The sequence below is a fragment of the Hemitrygon akajei genome, chromosome 28 (genome assembly GCF_048418815.1).
Source record: "Hemitrygon akajei chromosome 28, sHemAka1.3, whole genome shotgun sequence".
Taxonomy (NCBI): domain Eukaryota; kingdom Metazoa; phylum Chordata; class Chondrichthyes; order Myliobatiformes; family Dasyatidae; genus Hemitrygon; species Hemitrygon akajei.
In genome coordinates this window covers 29,320,059-29,346,063 of record NC_133151.1, presented here as the reverse complement: position 1 = coordinate 29,346,063, position 26,005 = coordinate 29,320,059, and the positions used below count along the sequence as shown (strand labels likewise).

Genomic DNA, 26,005 nt, shown 5'->3' with positions numbered 1-26,005 from the left:
TTCGGCATTATATCACTATCGTTCGATCATTCTGCAAAGGACTCGGGTCCTGAACCGTCTCCAGTGGTGTATGACAGTGGCTGGGACGGCTTTCAAACTCTGGTGACTCTGAAGCCTCACTCTGCAGCAGTTCCTGATATTTCCAGTTGTGGTCGCCTTTCTCCGACAGCCCGGAGATACACAACAACCAGTGTTTCACTGAAATGTTTGGTTGAAGTGGATTCGATAAGCTACAAATCATTTCCCGCCTGAACCATAACAAAATTTGATATATATACTGTGATATACACACTGTGATTAAAAATGATCTTTCCAACAACACGGAATTGGGCTCGAATGAGAACGCTTCGTTTCACGAAGCCTTGAACACAAAAAGTGAATATATCCCTGGAGAAAAAGCGATAATAGCGAGATAGTGAGAAAACTGAGACAGTGCTGTGGGAAGGATACGAGTGAAAGGCTCCTATATGTCAATAAACATCAGGACAAATCTATTTACCCTCTTGTACTCTTTAATATGCATGCCAAGAGATGTCCCTTGCGGTTCCTCGTTAGTATAGTGGTTAGTATCCCCGCCTGTCACGCGGGAGACCGGGGTTCAATTCCCCGACGCGGAGATGCAAAACTTTTGCGGCATTCTTCAAGAAGAATATTGACTTAAAACGACAAATAAAAGAAGCGGACAAAGAACTTGTGTTTACGCAATCAATTCATTGGGCATTGGGAAGGTTGAATAACACGGGCTGCTGTGAGCCCGGAACGGTAGAGTCTTCTGAGAAGAAAGGGGCGTTCACTCTCTTTCCTCATATGTCCCCTGAGAATCTATATCTCATCACTGTTCGTTGTTAACCTCAGTGATAGATCCCGTCACTCCGAGCACATGAAACCGGAGCTTTGTTGTCAGCTATTAACTCTTGCAAAGACCCACCGAGGAGTAAGTTAACTGACCAATATCAGTCCTGTTCAAGGATGCCGGTCAGAAACGTCGACTGTTTACTCTTTTACATCGATGTTTCCTGGTCTGCTAAGTTCCTTTAGCATTTTTTGGGTGTTGCTCGGATTTCCAGCATCTGCACATTTCCCTTGCCTGTAACCAACATTAACTGTCACCCTGGAACTCTTCGTGTGCATCCTCATCTTGTTTTGGTGCTCAAAATGGCTCCAGTCCCATGCTGTGCACAGGGACACTAAACTCTCAAAGAACATTCTTGTCTGGGTTGTCTGACACTCTCTGTAAACTTTCCTTGCCAAATTCTACATTCACTTGACTTGATGTAAATTCCACACTCCCAGCATCCATTTTGTCTTGCAAAGGAGAACATGGATTGTGGCTGCTGTTGAATTGCATAGAAAATTCGGCTCTCCACAGTGACCCTGATATCATCTATCTGAAGAGGAGGACTGCTGAACGATAGGAAGCAGCTGTTCTTTGGGTCATCACTCCACAGAGTGCTCCCAGTAAGAAATTTAAACAAGTTTCAACACCAGCAGGAGTATAAACCCCCTTGTCCACTGTACACTGGAGTGCAACAAACATCCCTGCAGGGACTGAGGCTAATCAAGTAATGGCCGCGCCGCTAGGTTCGGCTGCTTGTCGGCGTCTATTGCCGTTCCTGTTTCCGTCAACATTCCTGGAAATTCCCCCACACCACACACCATACCGATTAAATTTATAATGCTCGCACTGCCCCCAATCACGTGATTTACCGACACGTTACGCAACGCGCAGACGTCACATCGTCAGCGCCTATGCTTCCCTGGAAACAGTCCAGGGCGGGGGCGGGGCGAAATGTCCGAGATGTTGGAGTCGGTCACTATTTGTTGGGGTTTCGGCTCCACTGTGGGAATCGGCCTCTCCTCTTCCTGCCCACGGAACAGTGAGTGTCTGTCAGCGCCTCACTGCACCGGCTCTCTGCCTCAGGCACAATATTTAAACCATATTTGCACAGTTATATGGATAGGAAAGGTTGAGAGGGACACGGGCCTAATGCAGGCGGATGGGACGAGTTCAGGTCGACAACTTGGTCAGCGTGGATGAGTTTTACCGAAGGGACGGTTTCAGTTCTGTATAAATCACTGACTCTATTTTTTGAATTAATTCCGGATTCCAGCTGTTCTCTGTGTGAAATAAGTACCCTTCAGATCCCCTTTAAATCTGTCTTTAAACAGTTTTGTACTAATCTAATGAGAGGCAAATCTTTGGCTGATAACGCAAGTAGAACACAGAACCCTGTCTACCTGTGATGCCACATACAGGGAACTGTGTAACAATATTAGAGACACATGCACAGGTACTTTAGTGAGCAAGGCCCGGAGGGATATGACATTAATGCAGGGAAGTGGGATTAGTATAGCTGTGCGTGATGAGGAGCATAAATGTGATGGGCCAGAGGGTTTGTTTCTGTCCTGTACAACCCTAACCACAGCATTCCTCCACTGCAGTGGGTTTCTTACCTTCATTCTCAGCTATGAGCCTGTTCCAGTGAACCCCCTATCCTCTGAGAAGATATCTGTACCCTCCCACTGTGACGAAGCTGTTGGCCATCTCTCCTAATATTAACCAGAGGACTTCACCAATTTCCCATATAAAGCACTGTTACTAGTGCACAGGGAATGGGAGCATTTTGGTCACCTTTTGAGGGGTTTGGTTGACTGTGTGACCATTAATACTTCTGTTCAGTAACAGAAGTATTGTCCCTCGTCCTGGGTTCTGAGTGTTTTATGTAAGTCCATCCTGAAGTTCTGTGTTCCAGGTTCCCACTGAACTTTCACAGTCGGTGGTATCTGCATGTCTGCACTGACCATCGAGAATCTGTCTCCACTAACTCAGCCCTGGGTTTGTCTTCTACCCTACCTTGCTGATTCAAATGCTCATCCAGATGGTCCTTAAATCATTGGGTATATTGAATGATGAGTTTCTTGATTGTGGGGGCGGGGTAAGAGTGTTCGAGAGGGTTATGAGTCCTGTCATGATCTCCTTTCCTGGCAGAATGGGGCAGCAGATGTGATGGGCCAAATGGCCTAATTCTGCTCCTGTGTCTTATGGTCCGATGGTCTCGGAGCAGCTGCAGGACATTTCAAAGGGAAGGTGGAACAGCCGGACATTGTGGTGGACGGTGCATGTTGGTAATAGCAACGTAGGGAGGAGGAGGGATGTGGTCCTGCGCAGTGAATTTAGAGAAATAAGACAGAAACTAAAAAAGTAGTAAGCTCTATATTGCTTCCAGTGACATTTCTAAGTGCAGGGAGATACCGAAAGATACCACTGATGAATGTGTGGCTGAGGAGCTGGTGCAGGTGACAAAGATTCAGTTTCATGGATCAATGGGGATAACTTCTATGGATGGGGAGGCAGAAACTGTTCACTCCCCATGGTCTTAATGGGAAGGAACAGTTTTCTTCCTCCTAAAACTGCAGGGAATAGTTTTATGTGAGATAATAATTATGTAATTAGGTGAGAGAGACAGAGACAGTTTCCCTTGATGTGGCTGTAAAACTAAAAGGAATAGTTTTAATGTGGGAGGTGGGTGATTTAAATGGAGTTTGAAGGGTAAGTATTTCGCACAGAGAATAGCTAATATTCCAAATGAGCTGTCAGAGGAGGTGTTGGAGGCAGAAACACACAAAGTCTCTGGTCATGTACACTTCTCATGAACCTGTCATTACTGTGTTCATCCTGCCCTGGTTGATCTTCCAGGTGCTGAATCCATTGTTGCTTTCCATCTGTATTAATGATCTCGATGAGAACCCGGTAAACTGGATCAGCAAGTTTGCAGATGACACCAATATTAGGGGTATGACGGACAGCAAAGGCGGCTAGCAAATCTTGATGTAGGATGTGGAGCAGCTGGCAAAATGAAAGAGATTAAAATCTGGAACACACTACCTGAGGGGGTGGTGTAGGCTGGTATTTAATGACCATCTGTATGAGCATTTGAATCACCAGGGCAGTGTAGGAGACACCCAGATTAGGATGCAGTGGACAGTGAGGAATGCTAACAAATATTGACATGGGTTGTGGACAAGCTGGAAAAGCAGCAGATGGAACTTAATGCACACAAGTATGAGGTGTTTTTGAACATAGGCTTAACGTGAGAAATGTGTGGTTTAAAGAGGATCTGAGGAAAACTGTCCTTTTTCCCCAGGAGGTTACAATCTGGAACACACAACCTGAGGGGGTGGTGCAATGGTGGAGGACGGAGGGTTTTAGCTGCATGGATCATTGAGTTTTTTTCAGGAGAGGAGATGGGAAGTGTGAAAGGTCAGTAGTGGCATTAACGGATGTGGATTACCACAGAAAGTTACTCCAAATATACAAATTACAGTGTCTCCGTAGCACTACAAGTGCAAAAGATAAACAAATATTAGAAGTAAGAGAAATAATAAAAAAGTTACTGCAAACAGTCTGACATGAGGGGTGTCATCACTTCCCCGGCTATAGGTTGACTCATTACAGAGCCGGGGGTCATGATGACTTCATACAGCGCTTCTTGGAGCAGCGCAGTGGTGTTAGTCTGTTAGTGAAGGTGCTCCTCTGTTCAGCCAAGGAGGCATGCAGAGGGTGAGAAACATTGTCCAGAATTGTCAGGATTTTCCGTAGGGTCCTTTGTTCCTGCATGGCCTCCAGTGTGTCTAGTTTGACTCCAATAATAGAGTCAGCGTTTCTAATCAGTTTATTCTCAGATGGCATCACCCGTGTTGATGTCATTGGCCCAGTACATCACTGCATAGTTAGGCCAAGTTTATGAGCACAGAGGCATTGAGGGTCTGAAGTGTGTTTGGGATTAAACTGTAGGGCACCCAATAACCGGTAGGAGCGAGGAACAAATATTTTGGCATGTTATGGACTGATGTAAAATCAACAGAGTATCTACAGTGAATAATCTCCCTAGAGTGACTGGGACTCTCTTACCACCTGAGACTTGTATGGGGCATTATTTGTTAAGTGTTTTCAGCAAGGTTTCCTGAAACAGTATGTCGATGATCCACCAGGGAGGGAGACTTTCTTGACTTCGCCTTGGGAAATATGGGACTCACCAGATTATTGCAGGAACAACCAGTGTTCAAAGAGGAATTACACAGGTCCTTCAGGGGAAATAACCTGAAGAGCTGTGGGGACAGCGTGGGGAATGGGACTGCGGAAGTGTAGCAGGAGCTGGTATAAACTTGATGGGTCAAATAGACCAGATCATCCCAGAATGATCCTGTGACATGTAATAGTCTGGAAAAATTATTCTCGTCTCCAGTGAATCTTCTAAGCTCCTGGTTGGACAAGATCAATTGTGTAATAAGGACACACTTCTGTAAAAATACTGACACCATATTCCAAGCACACTGAGCTGCCAGAGCACAGCACCGGCCAGTAAGGACACAGACCAGTGCAACACCCGACTCTCTACTACAAAATTCAAAGATGAAAGAAAATGTATTATCAAAATACATTTCTTTCATCATACGCAACCCCAGGATTTATTTTCTTGTGGGCATACTGCTGGTCTGTTAGAGCTGTTGGGCAAGGTATAATCTAATTTGGCAGGGGCATGAGAACTGGCCTGAAAGGACTCAGGATAGTACATATGGTAAAGAAAGAAAAGATAGCATGCATTCACACTGTCAGGAAGAGCGAGCAGATGATAGGACATAACTGCAGCCAGCAGAGGGATGCAGAATCAATAAGGGTAGCAAATCGAATACTTGAAGTGTTATACATCAATGCACAGAGTATAAAAAATAAGGTGGATAATCTTATTGTCCTATTACGGATTGTCATGCACAATGTGATTATCACAGGATCACGGCTGAAAAATATTTATAGTTGGGAGCTAAATGCCCAAGTTAGACATATCTGAGGGACATAGAGGTAGGCAATGGGGATGGCATGGCTCTGCTGGTAAAGAGTGGTATCAATTCAGTAGTAAGATGTGCCATAGGACCAGAAGATTTTGAATCATTGTGAGTAGAGTTAAAAAAAAACTGCAAAAGGACGTTGATGCAGTTATAAACAGGCCATCAACAGTTGTTTGGATGTGGACCACAGATTACAACAGGAAATAGAAAAGGAATGTCAAAAGGGCAAAGTTATTGGAGATTACATGGGAGATTTAAACATCCAGGTCAATTGGGAGAATCAGGGTGGAAATCGATCTCAAGACAGTGAGTTTGGTGAATGCCTAAGAGATGTCTTTTTAGAGTTTGTGATTGAGCCTACTAGGGAATCAGCTATACTAAATTGTGTGTTATTTAATGTACAGGAGGCAATTAGGGAACTTAAGGTAAAAGAACCCTTAGGAGGCAGTGATCACAGTATCATTGAGTTCAACTTGAAATTGGATAGGGAGACAGTACAGTCTGACACAGCAGTGTTTCAGTGGAGTAAAGGTAGTAACAGTGATATGAGAGAGGAGCTGGCTAAAGTAAATTGGAAAGAGATGCTGGCAGAGATGGCAGCAGAGCAGCAATGGTGAGAGTTTCCGAGAAAAATGAGGGAGGTACAGGATAATTGTATTCCAGAAACAAATAAATACTCAAATGTCAAAATAGTACGACTGTGGCTGACAAGGAAGTCAAAGCTAATGTAAAACCAAAAGGGAGGGCGTAACACAAAGAAAGAAATAGTCAGAATACAGAGGATTGGGAAGCTTCTAACATCTTACAGAGAGCAACCCAAAGAGGATAAAGATTAAATATGCAAGCAAGCTAGCAAATATTATCATAGTGGATAGTTTAAGTTTTTTTCAATTATGTAAAACATAAAGGAGAGATGAGACTGGATATTGGACTGCTAGAAAATCAGGCCAGAAAATAATAACTGTGTGGGGGATGGGGGAGAATGAGATGGCAGTTGAACTAAATTAGTGTCTTGCATCAGTGGAAGTTACAAGCCCTGTGCCAGATGTTGAAGTGTGTGAGGGAAGAGAACTGAATGCAGTTATTACTATAAGGAAAAGGTGCTCAAAAAGGTCAAAGACCTGAAGGTATATAAGTCACCTGGACCAGATCAACTGCCTCCTAGGGTTCTGACAGAGGTAGCAGCAGAGATTGTGGTGCCATTAGTAATGGACTCTGGCATTGTGCTAGGGGACTGGAAAATTGCAAATGTCACTCCACTCTAAGAAAGGAAGGAGGCAGCAGAAAGGATATTATACAGCAGTTAGCCTGACCTCAGTGGTTGTGAAGACTTTGGAGTTAATTGTTAAGGAGGAGGTTATGCAGTACTGGAACAACAGGACAAGAAAGGACAAAGTCAGCATGGTTTCCTTAAGGGAAAATCTTGCCTGAGGAACCTGTTGGAATTCTTTGAAGTGATTACACGCAGGATAAATAAAGGGGATGCAGCAGATGTCACATATTTGGACTTTCAAAAGGCATTTAACAAGGTGCCACACATGAGGCTGCTTACCAAGCTAATAGCCCATGGTATGACAGGAAAGTTACTGGCGTGGTTAGAGCATTGGCTGATTGGCAGAAGGCAGCAAGTCAGCAAGTGGTAATAAAAGGTTCCTTTCTGGTTTTCTGCCAGTGAGTAGTGGTGTTCCGCAGGGGTCGGTGTTGGGACTACTTCTTTTTATGCTGTATATCAATGAGCTAAATGATGGAATAGATGGCTTTGTTACAAGTTTGCAGATGACAAGAAGGGCAGGTACTCTTCAGGAAACAGGAAGGCTGCAGAAGTACTTTGACTGATTAGGAGAATTGGCAAGACAATGGCAAATGAAACACTGTTGGAAAATGCATGGTCGTGCACTTCAGTAGTAGAAAAAAATGAACAGACTATTTTTCAAATAGGGAGAAAATCCAAAATTCTGAGATGCAAAGGAACTTGGGAGTCTTTGTGCAGACCAACCTAAAGATAACTTGTAGGTAGAGTCAGAAGTGAGGAAGGCAAAAGCCATGTTAGCATTCACATCAAGCGGTTAGAATACAAGAGCTGGGATGTGATGCTGAGAATTTATGAGGCATTGGTGAGGCCTCACCTTGAGTATTGTGAAGAGTTTAGGGCTCCTCATCTAGGAAAAGATGTGCTGGCGTTGGAAAGATTCCAGAAGAGGTTCACAAGGATGATTCTGGGAAAGAAACAGTAATCATACGAGGAACATTTGATAGCTCTGGGTCTGTACTCACTGGAATTTCGAAGGATGGGGGAGCGGGCGGGAATCTTATTTCGAATGTTGAAAGGCCTGGACTGAGTAGATGTGGAAAGGATGTTTCCTATGTTGGGGGAGTCTAGGGGTGAAAGACACAACCTCAGGATAGAGGGGTGTCTATTTAAAACAGAAATGCGGAGAAATTTTTTAGCCAGAGTGTGCTGAATTAGTTCAATTTATCACCATAGTCAGCTGTGGAGGCCATGTCTTGGGTGTACTTAAGGCAGAGCTTGATAGGCTCAGGATTGAACATGGCATCATAGGTTACTAGAAGAAGGTTGAGGAGTGGGGCTGCATAGAGAAAAAAGGGTCAGCCAAGATTGAATGGCAGAGCGGACTCGACGGGCCAAATAGTCTAATTCTGCTGCGATGTCGTACAGTCTTACTCAGTAAATCCAAGAACCACAACAGAAAGACCACACCCAACAGGGTGGCCAAATAGCCAATGTGCAAACAACAATAATTTGTGTAAATATAAGAGAGAAAATAATAATAACCGTCATAATTAAATACATATAGAACCTGAGATGCAGAATCATTGAAAGTGAAGTGTTAGACTGTGGTAAACTGTTCAGTGGTGAATTAAGTGAAGTTAAATGGTGTTATCTCCACTGATTCTGATTTAAGGTGACACCTGTGAATCACTTTTTCTGGCCTGTAACTTCCCTTTCGACTTGGAGGCAATTTGATGTGGCTGAGCCGAGTTGAAGTAGTGGGCCTGTCACTGAGGGTGAGGAAGACCCAAAGTACGGTTGATTTAAACTCCGGGCTGAAATGCAAAAATTCAGGTACAGGTCAAATCGAGGTGGCGGGGACCAGGACCCGGATCGTATCAAAGCGACTGAAACCAATGTTCGAATGACGATTTAGACGCGGGGCCAGATTGAAAAGGTCAGGTTGTTCTGCCCGAGGCCAGGGACAAGCTGGTTCAGCTCGCTGCTCCACTCTGCACTGAACTAAGCATCTGTGCACAGACTCTCTTTGAGCATTTCAGTTCAAAACGCTACAGAATTTGCTTGTGTTTATTGTTTGCAGGATTTGTCCGTCTTTGTGCATATTGGGTGTTTGATGTTCTTATTTTATTAGTAGGTCCTTTTGGCTTTCTTTGATTTATGGCAGCCTGTTTGAAACAAACGTCAAAGCTGTAGAATGTATACGTATTGATAATAAGTTTACTTTGAACTTTGATTCAAAAACCTGATGCTTGAGGGATAAAATAAGGACAAAAATTTAACAAATCTCAAAACTGATGCTCATTTAATTACAGGCCAGAATGCAGAAGAGTGGAAAATAACAAATATTCTTCCCCTTTTTAAGAAATGCAATATGGACAAGACAGGAAACTATACCCTGGTGACTCTTACGTTAGTGGGAGGGATATTATTGGAAAAGATATTTAATGATAGGATCAGCTGGCATCTGAAAAAAGCATAAACAATTTCAGAGTAGCCAATATCACTTTGCATGGGCAACGTCAAGTCTTGAAAACTTGGCCGAACGTTTTCAGTGACAAATTCAATTGATGAGAGCTGGGTAGTATGATTTGGACACAAGGACTTTGGTAAAGCTTTCAACCAGAGTCCCCATGGTAGGCCGATCCAGAGCATGGAAGCACGTGGCTCAAAATAAATTTGGTAAAATGTGTTCAAAATGTAGCTTGGTCAGAAAATAAAGAAGGTAATGGTTGAGGGGTGCGATTCTGACAGAAGACCTGTGAGCAGTGGGGCCTCACAAGGAATTCTGCTCTTTGTGAAATGATTTGGATGAAAATGAAGTAGGGCTGATTTGTAGGTCTGCAGAGACACAGAAACTGGTGCAGTTATGGATCGTGAGGAAATTTGCCAAAAAATTCAGCAGAACATAGACCAGCTGGAAATGCGGACAGAGAAATGGGAGATAAGTCAGTGTACTCTGGGAACTCAAGTTCTTTGGAATTCCTCTTCCTATGGGAGGATCTGCAATTACAGTTATGTCAGTGACATGCTCCACCTCAGGATGTGGGAGATCAAGGAGTCACTCAGTGTCCCCAATAACTTCACAAGAGGGAAGTGCACTGAGGTGCAGCTCCTGACTGACCGTGTGAAGGAAATGAAGCTGGAGATGGGCAGACCTAGAGCTTCCAGGATGCTGAGACTGGAGATTCAGTGAGTTGGTCACACCTGAGGTCAGACTGCAGATTAATGAGTGACCACGACTGGAACAGGGAAACTGTACCCTGGTGACTCTTACATTAGTGGTAGGAATATGACTGGAGTGGTAGGGATATATAGGATCAGCTCAGACTTTATAAGGCATTGGTCCGATCACACTTGGAGTATTGTGAACAGTTTTGGACCCCTTATCTAGAAAGCTACAAGCTCGCATAGGAGAGGGTCTAGAGGAGGTTCACAGAAATGATCCTGGCAATAAAAGGGTTAATGAACAAGGATTGTTTGATGGTTTTGGGCCTGTACACTCCGGACTTTAGAAGAATTAGGGAATCTCATTGAAACCGATCAAATATCGAAAGGCCTAGAATGGAGTGTGGAGGGTGTTTCCGGCAGTGGGGCAGTCTAGGACCACAGGGCACAGCCTCAGAATTCGAGCACATACCGTTATAATAAAGATAAGGAGCAATTTCCTTTGTAAAGGGTAGTGAATCTGTCCTGCCTATGTCAGAATGTTGTTCATTGACTAGAGCTCAGCGATTAACACCATCATTCCCACAGTCCTGATCAATAAGCTACGGAAACTGGTCCCTCTGCAATTGGATCCTCGACTTCCTAACCGGGAGACCACAATCTGTGCGGATTGGTGATAATCCACATAGACTTTGTGGATTAATGCAGATGGGCTAACCCCTATTGACATCAACAGATCAAGGGTTGGAAGGGTAAACAGCTTTAAGTTCCTCAGCAGCAACATAGCCGAGGATCTCACGTGGTCTGTACGTACCTGCTGAGTGGTGAAAAAGGCACCACAGACGACTAAGAAAGTTTGCCATGGGCCCCCAAATCCTAAGAACTTTCTGCAGGGGCACAACTGGGAGCATCCCGACTGGCTGCATCACGGCCTGGTATGGGAACTGTACCTCCCTTAATCACAGGACTCTGCTGAGTGTGATGTGGGCAGCCCAGTGCATCTGTAGTTGTGGGCTTCCCATGATTCAGGACATTTACAAAGACCAGTGTGAGAAGAGGGCCCAAGGGATCATTGTGGACCCAAGTCACACCAAGCACAATCTATTCCAACAGCAACCATCCAGGAAACGGTACCGCGGCATAAAAGACAGAACAAAAAGGCTTCTGGACAGCTCCTTCCACCTGGTCATCATATTGATTAACTCACACTCATTTGAGGGTACCTGTCTGTTACATTGGCCGTTCTTATTTTTTTAATCAATTATTATATATTACTATGATTGCACATTACATATTTAGATGGAGACATAACGTAGATTTTTACTCCTCATGTACGTGAAAGATGCAAGAAATAAAGTCAATTCAAATTCAAGTATCTCCTCTTCGCTGACGATCAACTCTGGCCCTGGTGCACCTCAAGGATGTGTGCTTAGCCAACTGCTCTACTTCCTCTATATCCAAGACTATGTGCCTAAATATAGCTCAAATGCAATCTATAAATATGCCTCATACAACCATTGTCGGTACAATATCAGATGGAGATTATTGGACATACAGGAGCGAGATATACCAGCTAGTTGAGTGGTGTCGCAGCAACAACCTTGTGTTTTATGTCAGTAAGACAAAACAGCTGATTGAAGGAAGGGTAAGACGAGAGAACACGAACCAATTCTCATAGAGGGATCAGAAGTAGACCGTGATCAATGTCAAGTTCCTGTGTGATTATATCTCTGAGGATCTATTGATGCGGTGTTACGTACCCGTGACTCGTGACAGTGGTACCCTTGTCACGTGACTGGGGTTGAAGCTATACTGGACTTGAGGTAATGGTCTTGTGATGGTGGAGTGACGTCATTTTCCCCGCCAGTAGAGGTCATGTGACAGTTTTTTTTTTACAGGTTATAAAAGGAAGACCCACCCTGTGGGGAGGGGCAGTTCGTGGCTGGATTTGCCATGTTGACTTCATGCCACTGCGTGATTTAATGTGATGACGCAGTTTAGTTAAAAGATGAAGTTTTATCTAATGCCTGAAGTTTAAAAGGTCATTGCTAGCAGTTTCTTTACAATACTGCTAGTGGAGAGTGAATATCGGAGTTCGGAAGTTAAAGATCGAGGAGAATCGATTTTCGACGGTGGATTGGGTTCGACCTTGTGTGATCCTCATTCGGAAGGAGTTCGTTAACTGTTCTCGTGTTAATCTCTGCGGGATAGCAGGAGATTGAGGACAGTGTGTGGAAGGAAAGGTCAGTGCCTTTAAACCGTTACGTTTCATAAAATTCGTCGTGGGAAGAGATCGACGCCGGGGATCGAAGGGAAACGACGTGGAAGAGAATTTAAATCGCCTTAAAAAGTCTCTCCTTTTAAATGGACTGAGCATTTTGAACTTTTCGCAATATCGCTTTAAACAACCGATTTTGCAACATCGTTTTAAGAACTGTTTGAGCTGCATCGCTTTAAGGACTGTTTAAGCTGCCGCACAGCAGCTGTTTTCCGGTTACGTTAGTGTTTGTTTACTTTTGGGGGGTTTGTTTTCAGTGTTTAATAAACGTGTTATTTGTTATAAAAACCCTTGCCTAACTCACATATATTTATTGTTGCCTGAATACGTAACAGCAGCTACAGTATAAAGAAGGCAAGACAGCGGATTTATTTCATCAGGAGTTTGAAGATACTTGGGTTTGTCACTTTGAAACACCCAAAAACTGCTGTAGATGTATTCTATATATTATTTATGTTTTTGCATTATATTTAGTTTACTTATATACATATCCATATACACATACATACTGTAATTTATTTATTCTTTCTATATTATCATGTACTGAACTTCTGCTGCTAAATTAACAGATTTCCTGACACCTGCCGGTGGTAATAAACCAGATTCTGGTTCTGACTCTGAATTCATCCCCACAGACGGATGTGGCCAATTCACTGCGTATATTTAATGTGGAGGTTCTTGATTGTCGTGAGGAAAAGAGTGTTTGAGAGGGTTAAGGGATCTGTCATGATCTCTTATTCCTGGCAGAATGTTGCAGCAGACGGGATGGACCAAATGGCCTAATTCTGCTCCTGTGTCTTATGGTGAGATGGTCTCGGAGCAGCTGCAGGACATTTCAAAGGGAAAGTTGAGCAGGCAGACATCGTGGTGGATGGTGCATGTTGGTTTTAGCAATGTAGGGAGGAGGAGGGATGTGGTCCTGTGCAGTGAATTTACAGAAATAAGACAGAAACTAAAAAGTAGAAAGCTCTATATGACTCCCATTGACACTTGTTACTGCAAGGAGATATAGAGTGATACCACAGATGAATGTGTGGCTGAGGAGCTGGTGCAGGAGACAGAGTGCCAGTTTCAGGGATCATTGGGACATCTTCTAGGGATGGGTAGGCTGAAACTGTTCACTCCCTTGGGGTCTTTTAGGGAAGGAACAGTGTTCTCCGCAAAATCGAGGGGAGTCGCAATTTTGGTTAATAAAACGTTACCAATTAAAATACAAAATGTAGTAATTGACTATGTGGGGAGATATGTGATTATACATTGTCAAATCTTTTCGGAATTATGGACTATTATGAACATTTATACACCAAATGAAAATGATGCAAAATTCATACTAGAGATTTTTTTTAACTTGGCTGATGCACATGATAAAATATTAATAGGTGGAGATTTTAATTTTTGTTTAGACCCAGTTCTAGATAGGTCAACTAAAACTGTTACAAAATCAAAAGCAGTAAAGTTAACTCTATCATTAATGAAAGATTTAAATCTGATTGATATATGGAGAAAAATTAAACTTAGAGAAAGAGATTATTCATTTTATTCAAATAGACATAAAACCTATTCAAGGATTGATTTTTTTCCTATTATCAAAGAATATCCAAGATAGAGTGAAAAGTGTGGAATATAAAGCAAGAATACTCTCAGATCATTCGCCCTTGATAATGACAATGACAATGATGGATAAGGAGGAATCGATTTATAGATGGAAATTTAATTGAGTTTTATTAAAACGTTAAGACTTTTGTGATTTTATGAAAAAGCAGATCCAATTTTTTTTTGGGATACAAATTCGCAATCAGTTGAGGATAAATTTGAATTATGGGAAGCGATGAAAGCATATTTGAGGGGTCAGATAATAAGTGATATATCAAAAATTAAGAAGGAATATATGGTAGAAATAGACCAATTAGAAAAAAAGATTACAAAATTAGAAAAAGAATCACAAAGATATACGACAGAAGAAAAACGAAGACAACTTGTTAATAAACAATTACAATATAATGCATTCCAGACATATGGAACAGAAAAAGTAATTATGAGAACTAAACAGAGGTATAATGAATTAGGTGAAATATCACATAAGATTCTTGCTTGGCAATTAAAAGCAGAACAGGCTTCTAAAACAATAAATGCAATTAGAACAAGTACAAATAAGATTACTTATAAACCTTTAGAAGTTAATGAAACTTTTAAAAAAATTTACACCGAATTATATCAATCAGAATCACAAAATAAGATTGCTGAGATCGATAAATTTTTATCACAAACAACCCTTCCAAAATTAAATTTGGAAGAACAGAAAGGATTAGATATGCCCTGAAGATGATTTAGGATCACTTCAAAGTGATAAATCCTCAGGAGAAGACGGTTTTCCGCGTACATTTTATAAAAACATTAAAGATTTATTAATCCCTTCCTTCGTGGAATTAATATATCAAGTGGAAAGAATACATAAATTCTCACAATCTTTTTCGACAGCTATTATAACAGTATTGCCAAAAAAAGATAGAGATCCTTTAAAACCACCATCATATAGGCCTATCTCTTTGTTGAATACAGATTATAAAATAATAGCAATAGAATATCTAAATATCTACCAATATTAATACATATGGATCTAACAGGCTTTATTAAAAAAAGACAATCAACGGATAATATAACTGGGTTACTTAGTATAATTCATTTGGCACAAAAAAGAGAGGAAATGAGTGTGGCAGTTGCTTTGGATGCAGAAAAAGCATTTGATAGATTGGAATGGGATTTTTTATTTAAGGTATTGGAAAAACATGAGTTAGGAAAATCTTTTATAAAATGGATTAAAAACTTTAATTTTAATCCTCAAGCTAAAGTAGTTACAAATGGTCAAATTTCAACATCATTCCGTTTAACAAGGTCAACTAGACAAGGTTGTCCATTATCACCTGCCCTATTTGAACTGGCGATAGAACCATTAGCTAAAACAATTAGAACAGGTACAGATATTGTGGGCTTTAGAGTTAACCAAGAAGAATATACGATTAATTTATTTGCTGATGATGTTCTACTTTATTTAACAAACCCATTGCAATCGCTGCAACAATTATCTTTTAGATTGGAAGAATATGGGAAAATATCAGGGTATAAGGTCAATTGGGATAAAAGTGAAAATGTACCCCTTACCAAAGGAGATTATAGTCAATGTCGATTAGTAACTCAATTTCGATGGCCAATAAATGGGATAAAATATTTAGGTATAAAAGTCGATAATGATATAAAGAATTTATATAAACAAAATTATTTGCTATTATTGAAAAAAAATAAGCAGATCATGATAAATGGATGATGTTACCAATAACATTAATAGGTAGAGTTAATGCTGTAAAAACGAATATATTTCCTAGATTGCAATATTTAAGTCAATCATTACCAATACAATTGCCTCAGAGGTTTTTTCAAGAATTGAACAAATATGTGAGGAAGTTTCTTTGGAAAGGAAAGAAGTCAAGAATATCAGTGGAAAAATTGACATGTAAATTTGATTTAGGAGTGTTACAACTTCCAAATTTTAAGAAATACTATAAAGCAAATCAACTTAGATTTATTGCATTTTTTAAATGAAGAAAAACAGGCATGGATTAGAATAGAACCAGATAAGATAGGAGAAAATGTACCAGAAGATTTTATATGTAAATGGGAATCCAAATGGATACAGGGAAAGAAAGAATCTCTTATATTAAGACATTTGATTGATTTATGGAATAAGGTAAATATGAATGATGAGATAAATAAATCTTTATTAGCAAAAAGAACCTTAATTCAAAATAGGCTTATTCCTTTTACAATGGATAATAAACATTTACATAATTGGTTTCAAAAGGGGATTAAATATACAGGTGTCTGTTTTGAAGGAGGTATATTGATGTCATTTGATCAATTAAAATATAAATATAAAATATCAAATAACACCCTTTTTTGTTATTTTCAATTAAAGGCCTGTTTAAGAGATAAACTGGGTCAAACCATGTTAATGCTAAAGCCTAATGAAATAGAAACTTTAATTCAAAATGGAAAAATTTTAAAATTTACATCTTATATATATAATTTGATACAAAACAGACAATTAAACCAGGAATTAATAAATCAAGACAAAAATGGGAATCTGATTTGAATATTAAAATTGATGAAAGAAATTGGTCAAGATTATGTATTGATAGTATGAAAAATACAATAAATGTCCCACAGATTAGTACAATATAATGTTTTACATCAATTATATATAACACCACAGAAAATAAATAAATTAAATTCAAATTTATCTGACCAATGTTTTCGATGTAATCAAGAAATTGGTACTTCTTTAATTCTACTTGGTCTTGTTTTAAAATTCAACCATTTTGGATAAATTTAAGACTTTTACTGGAACAAATTACTGGAGTACAACTCCCACATAGTCCGATATTATTTTTACTAGGTGACATTGAAAGAACAATAACGAAACTTAAATTGAATAAGTGTCAGAAAAAAAATATAAAAATTGCATTGGCAGTAGCCAAAAAAGCTATTGCAGTTACTTGGAAATCAGACTCGTATTTAACTATGGATCATAGGACTAATGAAATATACAGCTGCATTCCACTTGAGAAAAATACTTATAATTTACGAAATGAATATGATATATTTTTGAAAATTTGGCACCCCTATCTACAAAAGATAGGATTAAATATACAGGTCCTTTGAAGATAAAATTATAAAATAATTGGGGAAAATAAAAATTATAAAAATTAAAATTATTTTGAACTCCGTGGAGCATGTGGGGATCCTCCGATATCCAGGCAATCTTCTTTTTTTCCCCTCTTGTCTTTCTTTCTTTTGTTTTCTTTTTTTCTATAAGGGTTTAGGGGGGGAGGGGTTAAGGGGAGAGGGGAGGGTTAGTGTTATTTTTTTTACTTTTTTCACTTCTTTTTATTATTCTAACATTCTATTCATTCTATTTAATTCTCTTAAAAATGTAATAAATAAATAAATAAATAAATAAACTGGATCATCAAGTTTGCAGATGACAAGATTAGGGGCATGATGGACAGCAAAGACAGCTAGAAAATCTTGATGTGGGATGTGGACCAGCTGGAAAAATGAAGGAGGTTACAATCTGGAAAAAACTGTCTGAGGTGTTGGTGCAGGCTGATATTTAAGGACCATCATGATGAGCATTTGAATCACCAGGGCGGGGTAGGAGACAGACCAAGTGCTGAGTTAGTGGAGAAAGATTCTCGATGGTCAGCATGGACATGCAAAAAACCACTGAGTGTGAAAGTTCAGTGGGAATCTGGAACACAGAACTTCAGGATGGACTTACCTAAAACACTCAGAACCCAGGACAATGGATTTCTGTTGGACAAAGGTATTAATGCATTAGAGTTAGTAGTGAATTACCACGCTCAAATGGCTACCAAAATGCTCCGATTCCCCGTGCACCAGTAACAGTACTTTTAAATGTGAATTTGGTGAAGTACTCTGGTTAATATCAGGAGAGATGACGGACAGCTTAGTCACAGTTGAAGGGTGCAAATATCTTCTCAGAGGATAAGGGGTTCAGTGGAACAAGCTCACAGCTGAGAATGAAGGTAACAAACCCTGCTGCAGTGGAGGACTGCTGTTGCCAGGGTTGTCCAGGATAGAAACAGACCCTCTGGACCATCACATTTATGCTCCCCATCATGCACAGCTATACTAATCCCACTTCCTGCATTAGTTTCATATCCCTCCGGGCCTTGCTCACCGAAGTACCTGTGCATGTGTCTCTAATATTGTTACAGTTCCCTGTATGTGCATTACAGGTGGACAGGGTTGTGTGTTCTACTTGCCTTATCAGCCAAAGAGCTGCCTCTCATTGGAATTGTACAAAACTGATTAAAGACAGATTTAAAGGGGATCTGAAGGGTACATATTTCACACGGAGAATAGCTGCTATCCTAAATCAGCTGCCAGAGGAGGTGTGGGGGTAGAAACCCACAAAGTCTCTGTCCATTAAACCTTCTCAGGAACCTGTCATTCACTGTGTAAATCCTGCCCTGGTTGAACCGCCCAGAATAGAGTCAGTGATTTATACAGAACTGAAACTGTCCCTTTGGTAAAACTCATCCACGCCGACCAAGTTGTCGACCTGAACTCGTCCCATCCGCCTGCATTAGGCCCGTATCCCTCTCAACCTTTCCTATCCATGTAACTGCACAAATATGGTTTAAATATTGTACCTGAGGCGGAGAGCCGGTGCAGTGAGGCGCTGACAGACACTCACTGTTCCGCGGGCAGGAAGAGGAGCGGCCGATTCCCAAGTGGAGCCGAAACCCAAAGTAGAGACCGACTCCACTTTACTACAACCCCGTGCCCACCATCCCGGACCGTTCCCCATTGGGAATACGCAACACAATATCACGTGACGTGGAGTCAAAAGCCCGGGAGGCGGGGCGGAGAGAGCTATCAATCAGTGGAGACGCTGAAAAATTGCCAGCAATTTAACAGAGTGGGTACAGAAGGGGATTTCCGGGAACGGTGACAACCTCCCCACCCACGGGAATTGAGTGTGTTATACACAATAATATTCACATTTTAATTTGACTCTTCGGTCTTATAAATATTTAATATTTGTATTTTCTACATTTTTTTGTGGATAATCTTTTATAATTTGGGGTAAAAATCGTTGTAACTAGATCACTGAACCCTTTATGAAAAAAGAACGTTACGCAAAAATATTGTCAAAGCCAAAATTTTAATCCAGACTAAGTTAACGGTAACATAGAAAACCTACAGCACAATACAGGCCCTTCAGCCCACAAAATTTGCCGAACATGACCCTACCTTAGAAATTACTAGGCTTACCCATACCCCTCTATTTTTCGAAGCTCCATGTACCTATGGAAAAACCTCTTAAAAGACCCTATCGTATCCGCCTCGACCACCGTTGCCATCAGCCCATTCCACTCACTTACCACTCGGAGTAAAAAGCTTACAACTGACATCTCCTCTGTACCTACTCCCCAGCACCTTAAAATTGTGTCCTCTTGTGGCAGCCATTTCAGCCCTGGGAAAAAGCCTCTGATTATCCACACGATCAATGCCTCTCAACATCTTATACACCTCTATCAGGTCACCTCTCATGCTCCGTCACTCCAAGGAGAACAGGTTGAGTTCACTCAACGTATTCTCATAAGGCATGCTCCTCAATCCAAGCAACATCCTTGTAAATCTCATCTGCACCTTTTCTATGGTGTGTACATCATTCCTGTAGTGCGACCAGAACTGAGCACAGTGCTCCATGTGGGGTGTGACCAGGGTCCTATAAAGCTGCGACATTACCTCTCAGCTCCTAAATTCAATTCCACGGTTGATGAAGGCTAATACACTGTACACCTTCTTAACCACAGAGTCAACCTGCGCAGCAGCTTTGAGTTTCCTGTGGACTCAGACCCCAAGATCATTCTGATCCTCCACACTGCCTAGAGTCTTACCATTAATACTATATTCTGCCATCATATTTGACCTACCAAAATGAACCACTTCACACTTTTCTGAGTTAAACTCCATCAGCCACTTCTCAGCCCAGTTTTACATCCTATCAATGTCCCGTTGTAACCTCTAACAGCCCTCCACACTATCCACAACACCTCCAATATTTGTGTCGTCAGCAGACTTACTAAACCATCCCTCCACTTTCTCATCCAGGTCATTTATAAAAACCACAAAGAGTATGTGTCCCAGAACAAATGCCCACGGCACAGCACTGGACAACGACTTCCATGCAGAATATAACCGGTCTTCAACCACTCTTCTGTGGGCAAACAAGTTCTGGATCCACAAAGCCTCCTTACTTTCTCAATAAGCCTTGCATGGGGTACCTTATCAAATGCCTTAGTGAAATCCATATACGCTACATCTACTGCTCTTCCTTCATCAAAGTGTTTAGTCACATCCTCAAAAAATTCAATCAGTCTCCTGAGGCACGACTTGCCCTTGGCAAAGCCATGCTGACTATTCCTAATCATATTATACCTTTCCAAATGTTCATAAATCCTGCCTCTCTGGATCTTCTCAATCAACTAACCAACCACTGAGATAAGACTCAATGGTCTATAATTTCCACGGCTATCTCTACTTCCTTTCTCAAATAAAGGAACAACATCTGCAACCCTCCAAACCTCCGCAATTCATCCTGTTACCATTGATGGTGCAAAGATCATCGGCAGAGGCTTAGCAATTTCCTGCCTCACCACCCACAGTAGCCTGGGGTACTTCTCATTCGATCCCGACGACTTATCCAACTTGATGCTTTCCAAAAGCTCCAGATTCTCTTTTTTAATATCTACATGTTCAAGCTTTTTAGTCTGCTGCAAGTCATCACTACAATCACCAAGATCTTTTTCCATGGTGAATGCTGAAGTAAAATATTCATTAGGTACCTCTAGTATTTCCTCCAGTTCCATACACACTTCCCCACTATCACACTTGATAGGTCCTATTCTTTCACATCTTATCCTCTTGCTCTTCACATACTTGTAGAAGGCCTTGGGGTTTTCCTTAAACCTGCCTGCCACTGCCTTCTCATGGCCCCTTCTGGCTCTCCTAATTTCCTTCTAAAGCTCCTTCCTGTTAGCCTTATAATCTTCTAGATCTCTAACATTGCCCAGCTTTCTGAACCTTTTGTAAGATTTTCTTTGCTCATTGACTAGATTTATTACAGCCTTTGTACACCATGGTTTCGGTACCCTACCATAACTTCCCTGTCTCACTGGAATGTACCTATGCAGAACTCCACACAAATATCCCCTGAACATTTGCAACATTTATTCCGTAGTTTTCCCTGAGAACATCTCTTTCCAATTTAAGCTTCCGATTTCCTGCCCGATAGCCACATATTTCCTTTACTGCAATTAAACGCTTTTCTAACTTGTCTGTTCCTATCTCTCTCCAATGACATTGTAAAGGAGATAGAATTATGATCACTATCTCAAAAATGCTCTCCCACTGAGAGATCTGACACCTGACGAGGGTCATGTCACAGTTGCTAGCAAAGTGCGCATATTTCACCATATAGTTCAAATTTGAAAGTAAGTTTTTATCTCACAGTGCATACACATCACCGCATTCAACCCTGAAATTCATTTTCTGCAGGCATTATTTGCAAATCCATAGAACAGTAACTGTGAACTGTAAATATGAAGAACTATAAATTGTAAACAGACAGTGCAAATGCAGAAAAATAAATCATTTTTCTACACATCATTCAAACATATCTCACCATACCTATTAATTTGATTTTACCTGTCCATACTTTCACTGACGTCTACCTTCGTGTCCAATCATTTACTGACCTGCTGTTCCGATGTCCCACCTCTACAAAATAAGTTTAAACGCTCCTGAGTAGCTTTTGCAAACTTTCTGACAGCTATATTTCTTCCCCACCAGTTCATGTGAACCGTCACCCCTTGCACAGCAAAATGTTCCACTGATACAAGCTTGAAACCCTACTTTCTGCACTATCTCCTCTGTCACTCATCCAATTGTGCTGTCATCCGACTCCTAGTTGCACAAGCCCATGGCACCAGGAGTAATCCAGACATTACTACCTCGCAGGTCATTCACTTCATCCTTTAACCAGAATCTATATACCCAGTCTGTAGAATCTGTTCCACCTTTTGACAATGACATTGCTGCTAATATGCACCACGACCTCCGGTTGTTCAAGCTTCCCCTTGAGAATATCCTGCAGCCGCTCTGAAACATCTGGACCCAAGCACCGGGAGTCACAGAATGTGTCCTGTCCTGGTCTGGAGAGGAGCTCTGACTGGAACTGGAATTATACTTTATTTCTGACTGCACAGGTTTCCTTTCAGTGACCAGGGGCAAGTTGGACGGTGTGTTCATTGGCCAAAAATACAGCCCGATGTTATGTTTATATGGGTGACAGAAGGAAAGAGGCCACTTTCCGAACTCTATACACTCAATATGTAGGATATCATCTCATTGTGACGATGACATTGGTGCTAATTTGAACTAGGACCTCTGGATTTTCATTTTTCCGTTTGACAATATCCTGCAGCTGCACTTATTCACCCTGCACGCTAGCACCCGTGAGGCAACTCGCCATCCTTGTGTCTCTTTTCTGGCCACAGATTCTCCAGCCCGCCTCCACTAACTAGTTAGTAAATATCATACTAACTGTAAGTATATATGACTTTCCCCTTCCCTGCACCAGGGGCACCACCAGAGTTTCCTCATCCCGTTTTGAAATTCGTAGAATCATCTGGTACAGGCAAACGTTTCCAAAAATATTCGTGGACTCAGGCTGACTGTCTGAGAACCTCGCTTAAAACCGCTACACTCTAGACATTGAAGATCACAGAGATCTGACCCAGAGGGCAAGTCTTGGCTGGTGTAAATAGAAGGCGACCGCACCAGTTTCCTTCCGGAGACAAAAGCTGAGCTGAATGGTGCGTTTACTGGCTGTAAGATACTGTCTTTTGTGTACATGAGTAAACGAAGAAAAGAGACGACGTGAGACAGTGGAGTTACCAGGGTGAGGGCCAGGGACATATCCATGACAGTTACGTCCTTCCCAGGGACAGCACAAGTTCACCGCCATGGCCTGAATTACATTGCAAAGACACAGAAATCATTAAGAAATCACGGTAAAAGCACCTACCACGGGGCTTAATGACAACATTTATCGCATTGTTATGAGACCAGCACCATATGATAAACTATTGCCCTCACAATCTACCACATAATGATCCTACATCTTATGAATTACCTTTCTCTTCAGCTGTTATACTTTGTTCAGCATTTTGTCAGTGTATCAACTTGTACTACCTCAATATACTGCATTATATTTTGACCCAGTATGGTAACACACCAACAAGAGGGAAGGCCTGTCTAGATCTGATATTCTGTAACATCAAGCGACAATTTTGAGTCCGGAAATTGTTGAATTGTTGAGCCTTCAGGAACACGTGATCATAACATGTTAGACTCGAAGTACTTTGAGGGCGTATATCACGAAATAAGAAAGCCCTTAGATTGAATTTCACAATGACAAAGTTTTTGCAGATGTGGCAGAGACCTCAGAAGCTGAGATTCTGGATGAATATGCTTGATATTGTGTCAGTTCAAGGACAATGGCATCGATTTAAATAGGTAATACATGTAGTGCAGGAAATGTTCATAGCTAAGGTCAGGAGATGCAAAAAAAATAGCTCAACTACATGGATGAGCAAGGATATATAAAGAAAAGATAGCTATATAATGAATACAGAAAAATAGTAATTAATTTTAATCATAGGGCATATGAAAATATGAGAGCTATAGTCAAGTGGGAAATACAGATTGCCAAAGCCAGTCTGAGAAGGATATTGCTGATATTGTTCAGATTGACCAAGATATTTTGCCAATATTTCAGTCATAAAAGAAATGTGAAATGGAACGTTAAGTGTGGTAAGAATAACATTAGGGTATTAATGGTGTGCTGCACACAGTGCTCGATTAAAGACACGCAGACGGTGAATTGCAGTTGCGTTAAAGATTTATTCCAACTTCGCAGTCTCGCTTTTAACCCTTCCCGTTTCCGTCCTCCCCGGGCAGGAATGCTGTAGGGGGCGCATATTCACAGTCCCTTCCCGCGCGCGGGCTTTTCCCCTTGCTGGTCTCTGTTTGGGAGATTTGCCTTTGGGCCACGGTGCCTGAGCCCCGACCGGCTGAGCCAAGTCCACATGGGCAGGTTTGAGTCGGCCCATTGTGAAAACCTTCTCTTTCCCTCGAATGTCCAGTACCAACGTGGACCCGTTGTTTCTGATCACCTTACGCGGCCCCTCGTAGGGCCGCTGTAGCGGTGCCCGATGTCCGCCTCGGGCAAAAACAAACTTACAGTTCTGCAGGTCTTTGGGTACGCAGGTCGGGCTGTGTCCATGCTGTGAAGTGGGTATGGGGGCCAGGTTACCGAGCCTCTCAGGTAGTGTGTCCAGGACTGCTGCAGGTTCTTCCTCCTCTCCCTTTGGGGCCAGTATGAACTCTCCTGGGACGACCTGGGGTGCGCCGTACACCAACTCGGCCGACGAGGTGTGCAGATCCTCTATGGGGGCCGTGCAGATTCCGAGCAAGATCCAGGGAAGTTCGTCCGCCCAGTTAGGCCCTTTGAGGCGGGCCATGAGAGCCGACTTCAGGTGGCGGTGGAAACCATCCACTGGTCCGTTCGATTGTGGGTGGTAGGCAGTTGTGTGCTACAGCTGTGTTTCTAAAAGGCTGGCCATAGCTGACCACAGGCTGGAGGTGAACCGGGCGCCTCTGTCGGAGGTAATGTGGACCGGTACACCAAAGCGAGATACCCAGATTGCAATCAGTGCTCAGGCGCAGGATTCGGAGGTGCTGTCGGTGAGCGGGACTGCCTCTGCCGATCTTGTGAACCGGTCTACCTTAGTTCGGAGGTGCCGCGCTCCTCGCGACACTGGCAGGGGGCCCACGATGTCCACAAGAATGTGGTCGAAAGGCCGGCGGGAAACTGCTGCGGCCGGGCTTTGGTGTGCCGCTGCACCTTGGCTGTTTGGCAGTGCATGCACGTTTTGGCCCATTCACTGACCTGCTTGCGGAGTCAGTGCCAATCGAACCTGTTGGAGACCATCCGGACGGTTGTCCTGATGGAGGAGCGCGCTGAGTTGTGAATGGAGTTGAAAACTCGCCGCCGCCAGGCTGCCGTGACGACAGGGCAAGGTTGACCGGTAGCTACGTCACACAGTAGTGTCCTCCCACCTGGGCCTACGGGGAAGTCTTGGAGCTGCAAACTGGAGACTGTAGTTCTGTAACTAGGGATCTCATCGTCTGCCTACTGCGCCTCCGCTAGCGCTGCATAGTCCATCCCTTGGGACAGGTCCTGGATGGTAGGTCTGGATTGGGCGTCCGCCGCGACATTGTCCTTTTGCGAGACATGCCAGATGTCTGTCGTGTACTCGGAGATGTAGGACAGATGTCGCTGCTGACGGGACGACCAAGGATCGGATGCTTTCGTGAACGCAAAGGTAAGCGCTTTGTGGTTCGTGAACGCGGTGAAGGGCCTACCTTCTAAGAAGTACCGGAAATGCCGGATTGCCATGTATAGTGCCAACAGCTCCTGGTCGAAAATATTTTATTTGAGGTCGGGTGGTCGGAGGTGTTTGCTGAAGAACGCCACGGTTTGCCAGCGACCCTCGATGAGTTGTTCCAGCACTCCACCGACTGCTGTGTTGGATGCGTCCACTGTGAGGGCGGTAGGGACGTTCGTTCTGGGTGCACCAGCATCGTGGCGTTTGTCAAGGCTTCTTTGGTTTTAACGAAAGAGGCGGCGGCCTCCTCGTCCCAGGTAATGTCCTTGCCCTTACCCGACATCAGGGTGAACAGGAGGCGCATGATACGGGCTGCTGAGGGGAAGTAGCGGTGGTAGAAGTTCACCATACCAACGAATT

The 26,005-nt window shown here is 42.3% G+C and overlaps 1 non-coding gene and 1 pseudogene across 1 annotated transcript; one reads left to right on the top strand and one right to left on the bottom strand.

Moving 5' to 3' along the window:
• LOC140717792 (uncharacterized) overlaps positions 1-26,005 on the bottom strand; it is an 819,648-nt pseudogene that overhangs the window by 414,525 nt on the left and 379,118 nt on the right.
• Positions 546-617, top strand: trnad-guc (transfer RNA aspartic acid (anticodon GUC)). The gene has a single exon. It is a non-coding gene; the product is annotated as a tRNA-Asp (tRNA).